Consider the following 14,665-nt stretch of genomic DNA (forward strand, 5'->3'; position numbering starts at 1 on the left):
CTGTGTTCATCAGAGTTCTCTTTTGCTGTAGTGTCTTTACCTGGTTTTGGTATCAGGGTAATGCCTCATTTAGTGAATTTGGAGGCTTTCCTTCCCCTTCCATTTTTTTGAATAGTTTAAGAAGAATAAGTATTAACTTTTCTTTAAACATTTGGTAGAATTCACCTGTGAGCCATCTGATCCTGTACTTTTGTTTATTGGGAGTTTTTTGATTACTGATTCAATTTCCTTGATGGTAATTGGTTTGTTCAAATTTTCTATTTCTTTCTGTTTCAGTTTTGGGAGGTTGTATGTTTCTAGGAATTTATCCATTTCTTCTAGGTTGTCCAATTTGTTGGCATAATTTTTCATAGTATTCTTTTTAAATTGTTTGTATTTCTATGGTGTTTGTTGTTATTTCTTCTCTCTCATTTGTGATTTTATTTGCTTAGGTCCTTTCTCTTTTCTCTCTTTTTCTTGATAAGTCTAGCCAGGAATGTATCAATTTCACTGACTTTTTCCCAAAGAAACAGCTCCTGGTTTCATTGATGTGTTCCGTTTTTGTTTTTTTTTCTATACTATTTATTTCTGCTCTAATTTTTATTATTTCCTTCCTTCTGCTGGCTTTAGGCTTTGTTTGTTGTTCTTTTACTGTTCTTTACCTTTAGGTTACCCTTACTATTCTTTACCTTTAGGTAAAGGTTAGGTTGCTTGTTTGAGATTTTTCTTCCGTCTTGAGTTAGGCCTGTATTGCTATAAACTTCTTTCTTAGAACCACTTTTCTGCATCCCAAAGATTTTGGACTACTGTGTTTTCATTTTTATTTGTTGCCATGTACTCTTTAGTTCTTCTTTCATTTCCTGCTTAACCCACTCATTGTGTAGTAGCATGCTATTTAACCTCCATGTATTTGTGTTTTTTCCAGATTTTTTCTTATAGTTGACTTCTAGTATTGTGGTCAGAAAAGATGCATGGTATGACTTTGATCTTCTTGAATTTGTTGAGGTCTCTTTTGTGGCCTAATATGTGATCTGTTCTGGGGACTGTTCCATGTGTGCTTGAGAAGAATTTATATTCTGCTGTTTTAGGATGGAATGTTCTGAATATGTCTGCTAAATCGTCATTTAAAGCCACTGTTTCCTTGTCGATTTTGTTAGTATGATCCATCCATTGATGTAAGTGGGGTGTTAAAGTGCTCTACTATTATTGTATTACCATTGATTACTTTCTTTATGTTTGTTATTAACTGTTTTATGTATTTGGGTGTTCCCATGTTGGATGCATAAATATTTGCAATTGTTATATCTTTTGTTGGATTGTCCCCTTAATGATTATATAGTGTCCTTCTTTGTCTCTTCTTACAATCTTCCTTTTACAAACTAGTTTGTGCAATATAACTATTGCTGCTCTGGCTTTCTTTTGAGATCCATTTGCATGATAAATGTTTCTCCATCCTGTCACCTTCAATCTGTAGATGTCTTTAGCTTTAAAGTAGTCTTTTGTAGTCAACATATATGGGTCTTGTTTTAATCCATTCTGACACCCTATGTCTTTTGATTGAAGCATTTAATCCATTTACATGTCAAGCAATTATTGATAGATGTGTATTCATTGGTATTTTATTCATGTTTTGTGGTTGTTTCTGGACATTTTCTCAAATCCTTTGTTGTCTCTTTCATGGTTTGCTGGTTTTCTTCAGTGATATATTTGGATTTCTTTCTCTTCTTTCCATGTTTATTAGTGGTTTTTGATTTGTGGTTACCATTAGGTTTGTATAATACATCTTCTGCATGTAGCAGTCTGTATTAAGTTGATGGCTATTTAAGTTTGAAACCATTCTTTTCTCCTGTCCTCCTCATGTTTTAGGTATATGTTATTATATTTTATATCTTTTTTGTGTGAGTTCCTTGACTGACTTTTTACAGAAATATTCATTTTTACTGCTTTTGTGTTTCCTACCTTTATACCATTACTTTTGTTCTCTTCTTTCCACTCGAAGAGCCCCCTTCAATATTTCTTGCAGAGTTGGTTTAGCAGTCAAGAACTCATTTCATTTTTGCTTCTTCTGAATGATCACCTTGCTTGATAAAGTATTCTTGGCTGCAGATTTTTCCCTTTCAGCACTTTGAATATATCATGCCACTCCTTTCTGGCTTGCAAAGTTTCTGTTGAAAAATACCTTGCCAGCCTTATGGGTTTTCTTTTGTAAGATACTGACTTCTTTTTTTTTTTTTTTAATTATGTTCAATTAGCCAATGTATAGTACATCATTAGCTTTTGATGTAGTGTTCAGCAATTCATTAGTTGCCTATAACACCCAGTGCTCATCACAACACGTACCCTCCTTAATGCCCATTGCCCAGTTACCCCCTCTCCCCACTCCCCTATCTTCTGTAACCCTGTTTGTTTCCTGGAGTCCATAGTGTCTCATGGATTGTCTCCCTCTCTGATTTCTTCCCATTCAGTTTTACCTCCCTTCCCCTATGGTCCTCTGCGCTATTGTTATGTTCCACATATGAGTGAAACCATATGATAATTGTCTTTCTCTGCTTGACTTATTTCACTTAGCATAATCCCCTCTAGTTCCATCCATGTCATTGCAAATGGTGGGCATTCATCCTTTCTGATGGTTGAGTAATATTCCATTGTATATATGAACCATGTCTTCTTTATCCATTCATCTGTTGGAGGACATCTTGGCTTCTTCCACAGTTTGGCTATTGTGGACATTGCTGCTATAAACATTGGGGTGCATGTGGCCCTTCTCTTCACTACATCTGTATCTTTGGAGGTAAATGCCTAGTAGTGCAGTTGCTGGGTCATAGGGTAGCTCTATTTTTAATATCTTGAGGAACCTTCATACTATTTTCCAGAGTGGCTGTACCAGCTTGCATTCATATCAACAGCGTAAGAGGGTTCCTCTTTTTCCACATCCTTGCCAACATTTGCTGTTGTTTCCTGTCTTAATTTTTGCCATTCTAACTGATGTAAGGTGTTATCTCATTGTGGTTTTGATTTGTATTTCACTGACTTCTTTTGTCTTAACACTATTAATAATTTTTTCTATATAACTATATTTTGCAAATTTAATTACAGTATGTCTTGGTGCGGGCCTGCTTTTGTTGATTTTGATGGGAGTTCTCCCTGCCTTCCTGATCCGGATGTCTGTTTCCTACCCCAGATTAGGGAAGTTTTCAGCTATTATTTCTTCAGATAAATTTTCTGTCTGTTTTTCTCTCTCTTCTTCTGGGACTCCTATAATATGAATGTTATTACGTTTGATGGAGTCACTGAGTTCCCTAAGTCTATTCTCATTTTGCATAATTCTTCTTTCTCTTTTTTGTTCAGCTTCCTTGCTTTTCATTACTTTGTCTTTTAGGGCATTCATTCATTCCTCTGCTTCTTCGAGTCTGCTGTTCATTGCATCAAGTTTCTTTCTAATCTAGTTTGTTGCACTCTTCACCTCTGATTGATTCTTTTTTTAACTCTTTTGTCTCTGTGGTAAAGGTATCACTGATATCTTTCATGCTTTTCTCAAGTCTAAACAGTATCCTTGTGATTGCTGTTTTAAATTGTCTATCAGACATATTACTTATTTCAGTTTCACTTAGATCTCTGGCTTGGCATTATCTTTTTCTTTCATCTGGGATAAATTCCTCTGTCTTCTTATTTTGTGTAAGTCTCTTCCTGCTTCTCTGTGTTAAGAAAGCCAGTTATGTCTGCTGCTCTCAAAAGTAATGGCCTTATAAAGAAGAGGTCATGTAGTGCCCAGGGCCTTGCACTTCAGGCACTGAAGTGTCTTTGGTGTGTGCAATGTGCATTCTGGTGGTGTGTTCTGGAGGCTGTCCTTCAGGTCAGTCATCTGCAGAAGCTCTACTTGCCTGCTTTGGGCAGTGTTTGGTCCCTGGCCTGATTATGGTGAGTTTTAACTAGGTAAGCCTTGGTTTGCTTGTGAAATCAGACCTGTTACTACCTCCACTAGAAATGAGGCCCTGTAAAACTCTGTGGTTGGGAAACATTGTGTGGGCAGCGGTTTGTGCTTGTCTTCTGGTGGAGGGGTCTGCTATGCTGGGACTGAGGTAGTCATGAATGTAAAGGGCCATTCGACCAGAGTGCAGGGGGTAGGGCTTAGTGTAAAGTTAGATAGCCCGCGTCTGTGCTGTGCTATTTCCCACAGGTGGCTCTGTGTTTATGCTGAGGAGTGTGGGAGGAAATGGTGCCATCCAGCTCCTTTGTTCCTGGAGACACCATTCCCTAAACACTGACTCTCAGGGGCATGCTCTGAGAAGAGCAAATAATCTCTCCACTGTGTGTTTTAGGAGCTCTTCAGATCACTCTTTTGTCACTGCATATCCCATAGGCTGTTTTCCTGCCTTGTCTCCAAGAGTACCGCAGTGCCCTCCAGGCTCTATCCCAGCCAAGCCTTCTGACCTTTAAAACTCCAGGCTATAAGCCCTGCTGGTTGTAAGAACTGATAAAGTTCAGCTCTGCTCATTTTCCAAGCCAATGGCTATGGGTAAAAGTTCTTGTGTGTCCCCTTGTGTTCATCTCTTATCTTTCTTCATGACCATGGCTCTCTCCCCTCCTCAGCAGCCAGGATCCATTTCTCCTCTCAACCACATCTCTGCACTTCCTCCCTTCTTTCATGTGGCCTCTTCTTTCCCTTAGTTGTGGAGTTTGTTCTATCAGTTTTCAGGTTTATTTCTGGTGTATTTAGAATGATTTGATAGTTATCTAGTTGTATTTGTGGGAGGAGGCAAGCCTAGGGTCCTCTTACTCCGCTATCTTCCTGTTCTTCAGATAAAATTTCTGCCCCATTTTCTCTCTCTTCTTGTGGGATTCCTATAGTATGCATGTTATTATGCTTGATTGAGTTGCTGAGTTCCCTGTCTATTCTAATTTTGCATAATTTTTTTCTCTTATCTGCTCAGCTTGATTATTTTCCATTACTCTGTCCTCTGTCTCACCAGTTTGTTCTTCTGCTTCTCTAGTTTGCTATTTATTCCATCTAGTGTGGTTTTAATTTTGTTTATTGTGTTCTTCCTCTCTGATGGTTCTTTTTTACCTCTTTGTTATGGGTCTCATTGATGTCCTCATCTCTTTTCTCAAGTTTAATGAATATCTTTATGAATCATTATTTATATTGTCTATCAGGCATATTACTTATTTCTGTTTTGCTTAGGTCTCTTGCTGTGATTTTGTCCTGTTCTTTCATTTGTGACATATTCCTCTGTCTCTTCATTTTGTCTAACTCTCTGTTTCTCTGTGTTAGGAAAGTCAGCTGTGTCTCCTGCCCTTGAAAGTGGCGACCTTATGAAAAGAAGTCGTGTATGCCCTGCATTTGTAATGTTCCCTGTTTGCCAGAAACTGGCACTTCAGGGGTGTCTCCTGTGTGTATTGCACACAGTCTGTTGTGGCTAAGCCACTTTTGCCTTCAGTCTAGTCATCTGCTGTGGTTCTCTTGCCTGTTGTTAGCAGTGTTTGGTCCTTTTGTGGTTAGTGGACCAGTCTGGGGCTTCTTGGGCTTTAGTTGCATCAGAGCAGGTGTTGACCAGAAATGCAGTAGCACCAAACTGCCAGATGCTTTCTGTGTTGTCTCCTGAGTAGCTTTTGTTGGTAGGATAGGCCTGCAATCAGACCAGCTGTCTACCCCCCAACCCACTCCAGGGCTGTATTCTTACTGATGTATGTGGTTATCTTTCACTCTTCCCAGAGCAGGACTCACTTCGGAGAGGTGCTGGCCCCTGTTGGGGCTGCTTGCACACTATCAGGCTTATGGCCCAGGTTTGAATGGGCTCTAGCCAAGAGAGTATTGAAGGGGGCAGATCTGCAACATGCATGGGGTAGGTGAGGTGGTGGTGTGGTGTTAGCAAGGTGTGCCTCAGGTCGTCTGTGGGAGGGACCCTGCAGCACCAGGACTGAGGCAGACCTGTCTGAAAGGGGCAGATCCACAGAAGCCAGTGTGAGGGGGATAGTGGTGGGGGAGACCACCAGGAGGCGGGGCACAGTGTAAGCAAGTTAGGTAGTGAATGTTGGCACTGCACTGTTTCCTGCAGGTGGCCCTGTGTTTATGCTGTGGGAAGGAGGTAAATTGTACTTACCAGCTCCTTTTTTCCCGAAGGAGTCTCCCAGTGACCTCTGTCCCTCTGGGATACAGTCTGAGATTAGTAAATAACTCTCCCTTCCATATGCCCCAGGCATTTTTCAGACTGCTTCTTTTATATTGTATCCCCACAGGCTGTTTATTGTGCTGTCTCTTCAAGGGTGGACACTCAGTTTCCTCTTACACTCCCATCTTTGCCAGGGTCAAGCCTGCTGAGTTTTAAAATTCTAGGCTTTCAGTCCTGTTGGTTCTAAGAACTCACAAAATTTCACCCCTCTAGTTTTCAAAGCTAAATGTTATGGGGATTCTTCTTCCCCATGTAGTCTTCCCAGTGTGGTAGTCTGTTTCTCTCCCCTCTCTCCACTGGGTGGGTTGGGGGGGTCCCTCCCTCCCCCAGACAGTCCATGTTCTGTTTAGCTCCTCACTGCATCTCTACCCTTCCTATACTTTTTTTTTTTTTTTTGGCCTCTCCTCTACATTTAGTTGTAGAGTTTGTTCTGCCAGTCTTGGGGTCATTTTCTGGGGTATTTAGGATGATTTGATAGTTTTCTAGTTGTATCCATGGGACGGGGTGAGCTTGGGGTCCTCTTACTCTGCCATCTTCCCAGCAATCAGATAATTAGATTTTAATAGCATTGTTTTGTTTTCCGTTTGTAAATGTGTTTACAGAGCAGTATATTGTAGTGGTTAGGCAGACAGGCTTTGTAGTTTCTTAGCCCGGATTAAAAATACCAGGTCTGCTACCTATTGACTGTGAGGTCCTGGGTAGGCTACTTAATTTCTCTGTGTCTCTGCTCTCAAATATATATGGATCTAACAAAGGTGCTTACTTAAAATAATAATAATTGAGCAAATACTCAATAAATGTTAGCTATTATATTTATTTTTAGCAAGTGATAATACTTTTGCATTACAGTAGGAAATTATTTAAAATAAAATTTGAGAAGTAAAAGGTGGTCAATATAGAGAAAATATTAAGTAAATACTAACATAAGTAGTTGGAGGCTATAGCTAAAATCTTGAAGGTAGATGAATCAACTTTGGAAAGTAGTATGCTAGGGTATTGGTTATAAGTGAGTTAACCAGTTTTGGTACAGCCGCCAAGAGGCAGTGACTCCCAAATCAAATGTTCCGTGGAACTACTCCAAAGTTTGTGACCAGTGAAATTAGCATATAGCCTGGCACTTAACAAGGACTCTATAAATATTTGTTGAGTAATGATTGATTGCAGATAACTGGTACATAGAGTAATAGAATTTCCTTGGCTAAAATTCAACTTTTCTATTTTACTTTTTGAGGGAAATGTTGAGCCTATTTTCAGCCATCTTGTAGCCCATCTCTAAGCGGAGTAAGGGTAGATTTTTCTGGTTGTTTTATAATAAAATGGCAACTTTGCCAGCTCTACATTAATATTCAAAACATATGGATTTTCTTGCAAGCAACAGCCATAGAATATCTTCACAGCAGGCTCTCACTAGAGAGCTTTGTCCTGAAATTGCTGCCATAATTTTAGCTGAGATCATTAAGATTTGAAGAAGAAGGGTCAAGGACATGCTCTCTACCTATCTATGAATTCCAAGTTCTATTCTCAGACCAGATAAAACCAACAGATGAATATTTATCTGAATCTCATTCCTTATTATCCTGAATATATGCTTTCACTGAGGTTTTGTTGTTGTTGGTTGTTGTTATACCTCTGGAGTTAATTGGACATGGCTTTATTATAGGTGATGCTATTGAATATTTTATAAAACCATTCCCCAAAACATCATTTCATTGTGAAATATCTATTACATAAGAATCTACTGTATAAATTCCCTTTAGAAGATGAATTAGCACCCTTCCTTTTATTATAAAATAAAATTCATTTGGAGACTCATTGAGTTTCCCTTTTACTTTTAAGTGATGGGAAGCTTGGAACTAAAATTAATATTCTTTTACAGAAACATAGAGTAGTCTAGATTTTTAAGGAACTACATGCTTCCTATCACTATGACTTTTATTTAAAATTTTATTTTAATAAAATATTTCATAGGTGTCTTATTACAAGCCATCTCTACTCCTATTTGGAAGCAGAAGGTACTAAGAGGCAGTTTAGGTGGTGATAAAAAGTACACATGTTCAAATTGTCTGTGTTCAGATCCTGGCTCCTTTGTGTTCCAGCTGTGTTATTTTGACAGTTCACTTAATCTTTCTGTGCCTCATTTTCTCATCAGTTGAGTGGGAATAATAACAGACAATATATCATAAGTTTGTTGAGATGATTAAATCAATTAGTATAGTGCCTGGCAAATCATAACTGAAAACAAATGCTAGCTGTTTTTTATAAGCAGGAAGTGTGATAAATTAAATAAGTAGTATTTAATCATTCTGAAAAGTAAACTGATAAAGAATTGAAATAGTCAAAAATTAAATGGGCAATTTTTTTTCACTTCCAAAACCAGAGTAACAATTATTTGTTGCATTGTGATTTGCCAAGGCAGATACACAGTAAGCGAGGGTATTTTGGGACTAGTTTTTATTCAGCTTTTAGTTTATTCGGTGTTGCACAATGTTCATGTTCCACATGTTGCTGTGGGCCCTGGTGATTCAGAAATAGAGTCCTAGCCTAATGGAAATTAACGTGTAGGTTTAAGAAGGTATCAAGGGAGGAAGGCTAATTTCAAGGGTAAAATAGACTCTATACCACAGAGAATGATAACATGTAGTAATTACAAAGGAAAGTATTTGAGTTCTAATCTTTAAAATTAGAACTTCCAGCCAAGATGAAATAATCAGGAACCAGAATTATGCTCTTGACTTAAACAACTAAAAATCTGGACAAAATATAGATAGGTTTCAGATCTTAGACAACAGGCAGCACAGGACTGTGATCACTGAGAAAAGGGAAACAAGTGTCTCCAACTTATTGCCTGGAAGTAGTTTTGAGGTCACATCCCATGTACAGGATGCTACAGGAATGTATAGTAAAGGGATCTATTTCCCCCCCGGGAGTAACAAAAGGTCTTCTTGAGGAAGTGATATTTATTCCAAGACCTAAAAGATTGATTTTTTCATTCAACAAATATTTACTGAGCATCTATCATGTGCATGCATAGTTCTGAGTGTTGGGGTAGCAGGCTGAACAAAACGTACAAGGTAGGTAACTTGCTCTCAGGGACTTTATTTCCTGGTGGATGAATAAGAGATAAGCATGTCAGGGTGGTTAGAGGTGAAGAAATGTTCCAGACTGAAGAAAGAGAAGGTTCGATGATCCAGAAGTGAGAGAGATCCTAGTATGTCTAAGCAATTAAGCATTTAGTTTGATTATAATGAAAATAGAGGGAATTGACAGGTGAGAAGCTAGGATGACACTAGAGAATGATGCAGGGATCAGAGAATGCAGAGGATTGTGGTCATGTTAAGAATGATGCTTTATCCCAGCAATAGTGGGAAACCCCTGCTGTTTTTTCAGCAAAGAAGAGATTGAATCAGCTTTATATTATTAAAAGATCATCCTGCTCTAAGTCAAGAATGAATTGGAATGGGCAAGTGGTGGGGAGATCAATTAGGAGGCTAATGCAGATGCCCCAGTGAATAAAGTCTGATTACAGTATGACAATGGGAAGGAGAGAAGTAGACGAGTGAGATAGATGTCTGGAGAGAGAGCAAAGGAGGGAGAGAGAGTAAGGGATGATTTCCCTGTTTCTGTCTTCAACAACTTTAGTCCTTAACTGAAGAGACAATTCTGAAGAAGAAATATATTTGGGGAAGGGCAAGATAAGTTCAACTTTTGACATATTGCATTTGAGATGCCTATGGAATATCCACGTGGAGTTGTCAAGGTAATGAATACATAGATCTAGAGCTCAGGTGCTAGCAAGATATGGGAGGCTTCTGCATGTAAATAGTAATAGCAGTTCTGGATGTTGGGAAAAGTAGCCCTTTCCTACAATGTGCCTGAGCATCTTCTGTTTGTTTTGTTCTTGTTTACTTCTCTTTGTGCTTAGTAGTTGTTTTAAGGTGTTCTATACACATCTGTTTCCTTAGTCTTTGATTTCCTTTAGAGTACTCCCACTTCTTCTTAGTTTCTGATATAAACTTTTATAAGTAGTGCATGCACTGTGAACATTTTAAATAGAGAAATCAGGAAGAATTACTCCCGTTCCAACCAGTGACTGGTGAGGACCCACTTTTCTCTCCAACAGGTATATCATTCCACATTTGAGGCAATAGATTTCTTAGGAATTACAGGAATTTTGAAGGGTTTTTTTCTTCTACCATGATGTGTATCCTGGCAAAATAAATATGCATTCCCTTATTGATTCAGGCAACCAGGAATGTAGAGCTCTGGGAAATCCCTGAAGTAATGAACTCTGCAGTGTAAAGACCCATGTGAATCATTTTCAGCCACAAGTTGATTGAGCTTGTCCCCAAATTGGCAATGGCTTTATGGAGCAAACATCTGTGGCCTGGTGGACTCAAGAAAATAGACATACAGCTGATAATTTTTAAGTTAATAGTGAGGAACAGTTGTAGCTCTGTATGTGTGCATGCATGTGTGCGCACGCATGTGCACGTGTATGTGTGTGTCTGTGTGTGTGTAGGATGCATTTCTGCAGAATTCTATTATTCTATTCCAACAGGGAACATGAGTTTTACATTATGGTTGTTTGCCTTTCTGTACATGATTTTGCCTTCAGTCTCTTTCTGGATCTGTAGTGCTGGTCTACTCTGATGTTTCTTCAGTGCAGCTGGAGGCATGTCTTTTGGCAAGGTTCTGTGTTTATTATAATCTCTGTGATGTGCAAAAGTAAATTTCTTCTTTAACTTTCTCTTTAAATACTTAGAATTATGAATGTGGTTTTAATTAAGGATTTCAAATAGAAACATTTCCTTTTTCTTAGGACAGTTTTCAGTTAGAATATTTTAGGGGTTTGAGAAATACCAGATCTCCAATTCACAAAGTGCAAAAAAAAAAAAAAAATCATCAGTTGCTTTAAGCTGCTATGGTGTGGCTAAGGTTATAGAGCATGGATTTGGGTCACAGTCTCACAACTAAGTAACGTTTTTGCCTCTATAAATGTCTATAACCTATTGGCAGATTTAGAAAATCTTCCCTAAATAATATGGTGAGTGTTTTTCCTTTATATAAACTCACGCCTGTTAGGCTTAGGTCTTATGCCAGGGCTGGCTTTTCAGATCAGATACTGGCTTTTCGTCTTACAGGCTTATGACCTTGGCAAGTCAATTAGCCTTCGTGACCCTCAGGAACTTCATATGTATAACTCACATGTTCTGCTCTTACCAGGTACAAAATGAATATTCAAAATTAAATAATTCTGTATGCTGTGTTTCCTTTTGATTATTTAATCTATCATCTATCTATCCATCCATCTATAAACATGCTGGTAATTCCATGGAAATAAGTCTACAGAGCTACTATAGAACCTGAATAACAACTGTTGCCTCTAGGTGTTGGCTAGAGGTAAGAGGGAGACTTATCCTTTCACTATACATCCTTTTGTACCTCAAAAAAAATTTTTAAATTCTTGTTCCATGTTCAAGTATCACTTTAGAAAAAGCAAAGCAAGATCAATGTGAATACAAGCCCCTATCTTGTGAATTGTGATACAAATGTTCTATTCTTAGAGTTTGCCTTTTCAGGTATTCCTAAAGTTGCCTTGCCAGTCCTAAGTGGTCAATCCTCTTTACTGTCGTTAGAAAGTCTACCATGCCAGGAAAGGATTTGTACCCTGCTGTTGTTGCTATTCTCATTATCCCATAGTGTTTCTTCTTTATTCAAGGATAGCTTGTAGGACCCACTAGTTCCTGCCCAGAAACATACTTTGTTTGCTTCCAGATTTGGGCCTCCACCCTTCTCTCCCCACAGTCTCATGGCCTCAGCACAGGCTGTGAGCAGCTGCTCAGGAAGAACACAGAAAGAATGATGAAGTCATAGAATTGCTAGTGTTTTCAGGAGGTCTACTCTTGCAGGAAGCTGTCAGCTCTGTTTTTATGGGTAGGGATTCCACAGCTTCCCTGGCTAGATACAGTCCAGTTGAGTCCTTCTTTCTTGTGTTGTCAGTATAAATTTTCTCTCAATGACTTGGATGAAGATAGAGAGTGTATGTATGCCATGAAGGTGATAAAATCAGGATCTAAAAATATCTGAATAGGCTGCAACTAAATTAGATATAGAAAGATGGACTTAAATATACATATAGCCTGATTATTTATCACTTAATGGGAAGAGATGTTTGAGCTTCAGTCTGTGAAAGAGAAACAGGATTTTAGGTGAAAGCGATGGGCTGCCAAAAACGTTAATGCTTAGGCTGGCTTAAAATAAGAAAAGTACCTAGGATGAGAACTATGATAATCTCTCCTATCAGATCAAAGGCTTTCTGCGTCAACATCTTATTATTGAGGGGGTCAGTAACAAACTGCATTTGTAGCAGAGTAACGAAAATGGAGAAGACCTGAATCATTGATAATGCTTAATTATAACTAGCACATTTGTTTACCAGTTACTATGTATCCAACATTCTGTTAAGAACTTATATTAGTTTTTGCTGTGTAACTATAGATTAGATTATTATTTCATAAATATTCATTCCTCCCTCTCCCAAATTCCTTAGAAGATTAAATTTGCTTCCCCGTCTCTTGACTTTGGACTTGGGCACATGATTTTCTTTGACCAATAGTCAGCTAGTAGACATGACAGGCAAAAGCCCAGGTTTTTTGCATGTGTTTTCTTAGTTGGGTTTGCCCTCTTACACTCCTGCTTGTTACCGTGAGATGAACATGCCTTGGGTAGGTGCTGGTCTGAGGGGGATAGGACTTATTTGGAGTAGACACATACCCAATCTGCAGCTTTTGGAGCAAATCACAGCCAAGACCAGCAAAGACCAGCTGAACTCCAGTCAACCTATAGACAAGAGAGCTAGAAGTAAATGCTTATTGCATGTTGTTGAGTTTTGATGTGGTTTGTTATGAAGCATTATTGTGGCAATAGGTGATCAATATTGTAACAGACGACCACAAAGTCTCAATGGCTTACACCAAAAAACGTTTTTTCCCCCTCAAAAGGTTATGAATCAATTGTGGTTCTGCTAGACTTGGCTGAGATAGGTGAGGCTTAGCTTCTGACTGCAGGTTGGGTTCATGTTTGCTGTGTGGGTTTTCTTATTTTCCTTGGACCAGTGACTCCCTGGGGGAATATTCTTCATATGGAAGATAATCACAGCACAAGAAAGCAGGCAAACCATTCAAGAATGTTTAAAGTTCTGATGATGTCACTTCTGCTATCATTACATTGTCTAAAGCAGATCATTTGGCTAAACCCATCATTACTGGGACAGGGAAGTATGCTCCACCACAGTGGTAGTCCCTGCATACATGGAAAAGAGCATGAATATATACTTCTAACACAGGAAGGGAGGGTATAAAATTTGGGAACAATGATTGTCCAGTCTACTCTAGTGCTTGATACATAATTTATTTCAATCTTTATGACAGTACTATGGAATCAATACCATTCTTATTTATCTTTCACAAATGGGGAAACTAAGATACAGCAGTGGTATTAATTATACAAATATCACAAAGTCAGTAGGTTATTATGGGATTTGAACATTTGGAGTGTGATACCAAAAATGTATTCTTTACCACTATGATTTACCTCCTCCCAAACATGTCATATAAGCAACATCTAAAAAATTATAGCTGCTTTGCTTGGAGAGGAGAAGCCATGTGTTCACCATCTTCCTAACTCCGAAGGGTTATCATATGCAAAAGAGAGATAAGATACATTTTATGTTTTGTCAAAATGTAGTACCCTTGGTAGGGATAGTGGGTAGAGAGATCAAAAGGATATAAATTTTGGCACAATTAAGGAAATCCTTTTTAACAGTCAAAAGTTCTCAAAGATGGAATGTATCCAAGTGAATACCTAGGTTACCACAAGGCATGGATGCTATACAGAAGATTCCAGTATCATATGGAGAATCAGGTTAGCTTGAGAGAGGACTGAAACTTTAAGGATACTTTCAGCCAAAAAATTCTATAATCCTATAAAATGTAAATTGTTCTAGAAATAGATACTCATTCTCAGTTAATAAAAACTTAACGAGTAGTAATAAAGCAGAGATTTCTGATGTTTAAAATGGCTAGACATTTTTTAGAGATAGCTAATAATTAAGAATCTTATGTCATGCTCTGAGTCAGCTATGCCCCATTCTATAATATTCCAGATGTTGGCAACAGATAACTTAGAAATGGGTTATTTATGACTGTTAGGTGTAAAGATAATTCATTAAACTTCAGTTTATCAAAGTCACTAACTTACTTCCTTCTCCCACTCTGGAGCTAAGTTTCTTCTTACATTATGTAAAATGGGTGGTGTTAGGTTAGATACTCTAAAAACTTTCAACTTGTCTCTGATGGTTTGTGATTCTGTGTATTAAGTGTGAAGAATTTAAGGATTATTATTTGCTTATTTATTTTTAATTTTTTATTTGCGTATTTTAAAAATAAAAGTAATTTGGTGCATACAATATTTACACTGTTATTTTTTTTAAGAGAATAACCTATTTATACGCAGAC

This window comes from Ursus americanus, chromosome 6 (genome assembly GCF_024610735.1).
Source record: "Ursus americanus isolate L20-20 chromosome 6, mUrsAme1.1.p, whole genome shotgun sequence".
NCBI classification, from domain to species: Eukaryota; Metazoa; Chordata; class Mammalia; order Carnivora; family Ursidae; genus Ursus; species Ursus americanus.